The sequence below is a fragment of the Melanostigma gelatinosum genome, assembly GCF_949748355.1.
Source record: "Melanostigma gelatinosum genome assembly, chromosome: 5".
NCBI lineage: Eukaryota > Metazoa > Chordata > Actinopteri > Perciformes > Zoarcidae > Melanostigma > Melanostigma gelatinosum.
Genome location: NC_136638.1, coordinates 28,360,485 through 28,367,995, shown reverse-complemented (window position 1 = coordinate 28,367,995; position 7,511 = coordinate 28,360,485).

The following is a 7,511-nucleotide window of genomic DNA, read 5'->3' as shown; positions in this document are numbered from 1 at the left end:
AACATATGAAGTATCAAATGTATCAAATATGAAACATATGAAGTATCAAATGTATCAAATATCGAACAGTATCAATGAAGTATAAATATCGCCTACTCGTCATCACAAGCAGCTCGACTGTTAAACTTCTAGCGATGGATCAATGAATCTTTTCTCGTGTGACATGAACAGAATGATGACGTCTGGGGAAATCGATTGATCGCATTAGTAAAAGTATTTATTATTGTTGTTTGTTTTTCGTTGGCATCCTAAATTCACAGAAATCCAAGAAATATAAACCTGCAATGAGAAATACGAAAGCTTCGGATCCTGATCGAGAGAATTCTTTAAATGGCGAGTAAGTTATTCACGTTTGTTGGTAAAAGACTTAAACTATGAGGACGCATCGGGGACCGTTCACGTACATCATGAGACGTTACAGCGATGGGGGAACGGGGTAATATTCAGGGAATAAACTTCAAATTATCTGAGATTCAAGTGGTACTTTTGTGAGAAAAACACACAAACTTGAACTTGAAAAAAACCAGATTATTCTCTGAGATTATAAAATTACAGATTTACAGAAAAAATGTTTTCAGCTGCAGTGGAAGATTTATTCGAATTATGCTTTGAAATCATATTCATCAATTAGGAAATAGTCCGAATCAGCACGTTATCATCAGTATCTGGACTTTCAGGACACCGCCGTGAATCTGCTGATTCAGAAGAAAACAACATTCTGATTTGAGTTTTTTTCTTTTAAATTTGCAACTTTAATCTAGTTTATTCTTCTTAATCTTCCCTTTTTAATCTTGCCTTCCCACGTTTTTTGAATTATCTGCACGTAAACCAGCAGTAACATGAAAATGCTGTTTCCTTGTTCATTGATCAATGATAAAAAGATAATATAGATAAATAAAAACAAACAGGATTTGATTTTCTTGTGTCGTTGATGTGAATGACAACCAGCGACCACTGGAGGGCGCTGTGCTGTTTGTTATGAGCTTCTTCTTTATTGATCTACAGAGTTCTCAAATATCATGTTCATGAATCTGTAATAACATTTTAAATGAAGTGTCATGTGCAGAAAAACAAACCACTTGAACACAAGTAGATATTAATCTTTAGTGGGAGGTTTGCTTTCAATCAGCCGTCATAATTCATTGACACCGGACATTTTTCTCATTTTTTCTGCAGGTGAAAACACGTCTGTGTGAAACACCGTTTAGCTAATGGTTCACCTCCTGCAGCAATTTGTCCTCACAACAACATAAATTACCGTTTAGAGACGACTGAACGCTGACTGACAGTTTGGGAGAGGACGGAGGAGGTTCTCAACCTGAGGTCTGGGGGCTCCTCGAGGGTCCTCCAGGGGTTTCCAACAGGTCCCCTGTTCAACTTTAATTTACAAGAATTTAAATTAGAGACTGAAGAGAATCTTTAGATGTCACTCAGACATCTGTCAAACAGCTGTCTGATCATGTTAGTTAAAGGTCTAAATGTTTTCACTCGACGACGACTGACAACAATAAAGTGTTTTCAGTTAAATTCAGAAGCACATAAAAAGTACATTAAAACACAAAAAAATATTTATATGACCACTAGAAGCAGGAACATTTGCAGCCACATACTTTTAATATTATTATTAATTAATAAAAGAGCCATCAGATATTTTAAATGAAGGCGAAATTTTTATGAGGAAAAATATCATCAAATATTTAAAGAATGTTTTTTTTGTAATTAAAATAAAAGAAATGTCGTAATTCAATGAGTAACGTTTTGAGAAAAAATATATGATGTTGCAAAAGAAAGGCGTAAATTTACCCCCCAAAAAATGTATTTAAAATTTTTTGTTTACCGCCAAAAAAGAAAATCTAAAATGTTTGTTCGGTTCAGATAAGAAAAAAGATTTCAGATAAGCCTCCCAATACTAAACTCCTCACATCTATTTAAACCTCAGCTCTTAAGGTGGAGCCACATGTTTAAGGTGGACCAGCTCCTCATATTTACTTCACTCTGGTCGTCCAAAAAAAATTTCCAGTTCCACAGTCGTCTTAAATCAACAGTCGTCCCTCAGGGGACGATGTGATTGGTGGATGATGGACGCTAATGACAGCATCAGGATGTCTGTGGGGGACCTGGTCTCGGAGGGTTTCAGAGTCTCCTGGTGGACAGAAAAGTCTTAAAGCTGCATTCTCTCTTGTGCAACAAGTCACCTGTCGCATGATTGCGGAACGAGACTTCTCCTTGAGCGAGACGTGGTTCGACACAATAACAAACAGACCGGATTCAGCGAAACATGAAGAAAAAGGGTTGTATTTCTCTGTAGGGTTCTTAAAGAAAACCAAACTAATTTGGTTAACATTTAACGGCTCAAAAAGTAAAGAATTTCTAAAGTGATTCAGTCTATTGGGGACTTGTGTGCAGTGTCTTTTTTTCATCAGCCTCATTTGTCCATCGGCAGTATGAAGTGGTAGAAAGAGGGATGCAGAATGTCTGTACTTGAACGCACCAGTTTGAATGTTATCTGTTCAACTGATGGTTGCTGTAAAACAAATAATGAATGTTGAAGTGGAAGAGGTATTCAGATCCTTTTCTGAAGTCAGGGTAGCAATACCACAGTATAACAAATGTAAGTCCTGTGTAATCCTACACCCGAGCTTTGTGCCACATATGGACAGAGGCGTGCTGGAGACATTTCAGGGACAAAAGAGACAACCAAAGCCAACAGGGCAAAAAACAGACGTATGTCCAATGGGGACAGTTTTTTTTCAAATGGAGAGGAGAGAGAAAACCATGCGAGGAGATATGTTTTAACAGACATGAGACGTCCTTTCCTCTGAAGCGTCACGTGAAGCGTCACGTGAAGCGTCACGTGAAGCGTCACGTGAAGCGTCACGTGAAGCGTCACGTGAAGCGTCACGTGAAGCGTCACGTGAAGCGTCACGTGAAGCGACGTCGGTTTCTGATGACTGAGGCCGACTGACAGCTGATCACAGCTGATCAGCTGTGATCAGCTGTGATCAGCTGTGATCAGCTGTCAGTCGGCCCAGTCAGACACCAGTTGATCCAGTTGATCCTCCTCTTCTTCACCTCCGTCTGTATGCATTGATGTCCCATTAATGCTCATTACTAACTTCACTTCTTCCCCGGAGTATTTGTGCTTTCTCGCCTCACAGGATGACCGCAGTTTTATCTGGACACTGGTTCTTCAACCAGCCACGGCCCTGCTGACACCTACTACGATCTTCATTATTAACATTATTAATCATATTACCGACACCATTAATGGACAGTACTGATTCTGTCTCTTCCCCGGAGTCCTTGTGCTTCCTCTCCTCACAGGTTTCCATGGAGCATGGTTTCATCTGGACCCTGGTCCTTCCTCCTACCATGGCCCTGCTGACTCCAACTGCTAATATCACTTTTATTATTACTCACTTTACTATTTCATATTGCCGATACCATTAATGCACATTATTGACCTGCTTCTTCACCAGAGTCTCTGTGCTTTCTGGCCTCACAGGTTCCTGTGTATCCGGGTTTACCTGGACCAGGTGTTGCCTCCTGTCGTGGTTGTGTCATACATTGAATGTGCTGTAATTACATTGAATGTGCTGTAATTACATTGAATGTGTTGTAATTCACTGTCCTGTTCTACACATGACATCATTGCACTTCTGTCCATCCTGGGAGAGGGATCCCTCCTCTATTGCTCTCCCACAGGTTTCTTCCTCTTTCCTCCCGTTAAAGGGGTTTTTGGGAGTTTTTCCTGTTCTGATGTGAGGGTCCCGGGACAAGAGGATGTCAAACGTGTACATGTTGTAAAGCCCTCTGAGGCAAATTTGTAATTTGTGATTTTGGGCTATACAAAAATAAATTGAATTGAATTAAATCAGAGATATGACTCGATTACAGAATAACACCTCACATATTCATGTGAAACAGACTCGGCGGGTGTTTTACGGAGACGTCGATGTACGATGTGTCTCAGCACGACCTCCAACCTTCACACCACGATCTCCGTGAAAATGGACAAAAAATGACCATTTCAATATGTGGCAGAGAGACAAGTCCACAGACGTCTGAGCCTCAAACCACAACAGGGAAATGAGACTTTTTATTCTTTTGTTCTCTTTGTGCTGCAGACTGAATCCAAACCTTCTGAATCTTCTAATCGTATATGAGATTCATACATTTGATGTCTTTTTGACCGACAGAAGACGATTAAAACCTTCTTTAAGTGGCTGTTTGGTTAAAGGACTCTGAGATCTGTTTGTGACTTCGTCTTTACAGCAGTTTTTATTGATGAAACTACATTTTACATTAAGTTTGTTAAACGTTATTAAACAAGATACAAGTTCAACACAGAAATGTACCAACAAAAAGAGAATAGAAGAAGATCGACGGATGTAAACAATGAAAGGCTTAAAATACTTCTTAAAAACTGGTTTTGCAGATGTTTTTGTGAGGAACAAAAGATACTTTTCATTAAATAAATAAACTTCTACTTTACTGTAGTTGCTAGTTACTTTGCAGCTTCAGGTTATTAAACAAAAATATGTAATAATGTTATTATGGATAAAGATAAGAACTTTATAGTAAGATCAATAATTATGTTCCATATATGATATACATTATGCAATGAGCCATTCTGCATAATGAGTACTTTTACTTTTGGTTCTTCAAGTAATACTTTTGTACTTTTACCTCACGATATATTTTTTTGAATACATTTGAATACATTTGCTTGGAACAGAGTATGTTGAACCTGTGGTATTACTACTTTTACTTTAGTAAAACTTCTACCTCTGTGTGTCCTTTGCATACATTTTACCGATAATATTTAGAAGTGAGCTTTACTCCAGGAGACACTACTATATCCCAGTGTCCTGTTTTATACAAATACTACAAAGTACACACTACTTACTACACCCTTTTGACCATGCAGTATTATGGAAATGGGTAAATAAAAATACTTGAATGATTATAAAGATAGATGAATCACAAAAACATGTGAGAGATTTAAGTTTAAGGATCACTTTATCTGTGTACTTCTCTTTTACTGAATGTAAAATACATAAATATATGTAAATTGTATGATTAGACAATACATCTACAGTTTACTTCTGATTATTTTATGAAAGAGGAAAAACATGAAACAGATCATTATTTCATTTAAAAAAAATCACAGCTCCTTTTTTATTTTAGGCGGATTTAAAATCTGCACAACTTTTCCTTTTAGTGTCATATAGCGATGACCTTTATTGTGAAAACAGGAAGCAAAACAACAGGGTCTGTGTTAACATGAGTTCATGTGATCCAGATGCATTAACTAAAAACCAGACAGCTGTGGACGGATGTGTTTGGTGTCGTCAACAAACTTGTTTTTTTCCTCTTTTCTTCTTCTCCGGACGTTCCTGTCGGTGAAACACGAACGAGGACAAAAAGCCAACATGGCGGCCGACGGTAAACAAACAGCGGCGAGCAGGGAGGCGTTTAGCAGCTAATTGTCTTCACTGGGGAGCTGTTATGGGCTCAGGTAAAGCCTGTAAAGTCCCCAGGCCTGGGGGACGGAAACATACGCTGCTACAGGAAGAGCCTGGGGGCACAGGAGGACTCATACCCCGACACACACACACACACACACACATACACACACCTGAACGTGCGCACACACACACACGTACACACACCTGAACGTGCGCACACACACACACATACACACACCTGAACGTGCGCGCACACACACATACACACACCTGAACGTGCGCACACACACACACATACACACACCTGAACGTGCGCGCACACACACATACACACACCTGAACGTGCGCACACACACACGTACACACACCTGAACGTGCGCGCACACACACACATACACACACCTGAACGTGCGCACACACACACATACACACACCTGAACGTGCGCACACACACACACACACACAGGTTTGGGCAGAGAAACATCAGCACACTCACACACTGATGCATAAATGAGAAGAAATGTGTGAGTGTCCCTGAGCGCCACACACACCTGGAGACAAAGACAGTGTCTATCAGCAACGCACACACACACACACATAGTCGTCGCCCCCCCCCCCCATCCCCCATGACACCTGTCAACACTTTAGGTGAGGAATAAACATCCTCTGAGCTCGCCCAGCAGGTCAGATCCTCAGATCAAAGAGAAACAGTGACAGGACAGATCTGAGATCAGCTTCCAGACCAAAGCAAGCGATGGACGAGATCAGATCGACTGATGGAAGCGATCAATCCTGACACTGAAGCAAACAATGATTAGTGTCTCCAAAACCAGTGGGGGAGGAAGTATTCAGACATAAAGTACTAATGCCACACTGTAGAAAGACTCGTTACAGTAAAAGTACTCATACTACACTGTAGAAAGACTCGTTCCAGTAAAAGTACTAATACCACACTGTAGAAAGACTCGTTACAGTAAAAGTACTAATGCCACACTGTAGAAAGACTCGTTACAGTAAAAGTACTAATACCACACTGTAGAAAGACTCGTTACAGTAAAAGTACTAATGCCACACTGTAGAAAGACTCGTTACAGTAAAAGTACTAATGCCACACTGTAGAAAGACTCGTTACAGTAAAAGTACTAATACCACACTGTAGAAAGACTCGTTACAGTAAAAGTACTAATGCCACACTGTAGAAAGACTCGTTACAGTAAAAGTACTAATGCCACACTGTAGAAAGACTCGTTACAGTAAAAGTACTAATACTACACTGTAGAAAGACTCGTTACAGTAAAAGTACTAATACTACACTGTAGAAAGACTCGTTACAGTAAAAGTACTAATGCCACACTGTAGAAAGACGTGTTACAGTAAAAGTACTAATACCACACTGTAGAAAGACTCGTTACAGTAAAAGTACTAATACCACACTGTAGAAAGACGTGTTACAGTAAAAGTACTAATACCACACTGTAGAAAGACTCGTTACAGTAAAAGTACTAATGCCACACTGTAGAAAGACTCGTTACAGTAAAAGTACTCATACTACACTGTAGAAAGACTCGTTACAGTAAAAGTACTAATACCACACTGTAGAAAGACTCGTTACAGTAAAAGTACTCATACTACACTGTAGAAAGACTCGTTACAGTAAAAGTACTAATGCCACACTGTAGAAAGACTCGTTACAGTAAAAGTACTAATGCCACACTGTAGAAAGACTCGTTACAGTAAAAGTACTAATACCACACTGTAGAAAGACTCGTTACAGTAAAAGTACTAATACCACACTGTAGAAAGACTCGTTACAGTAAAAGTACTCATACTACACTGTAGAAAGACTCGTTACAGTAAAAGTACTAATACTACACTGTAGAAAGACTCGTTACAGTAAAAGTACTAATGCCACACTGTAGAAAGACTCGTTACAGTAAAAGTACTAATGCCACACTGTAGAAAGACTCGTTACAGTAAAAGTACTAATACCACACTGTAGAAAGACTCGTTACAGTAAAAGTACTAATGCCACACTGTAGA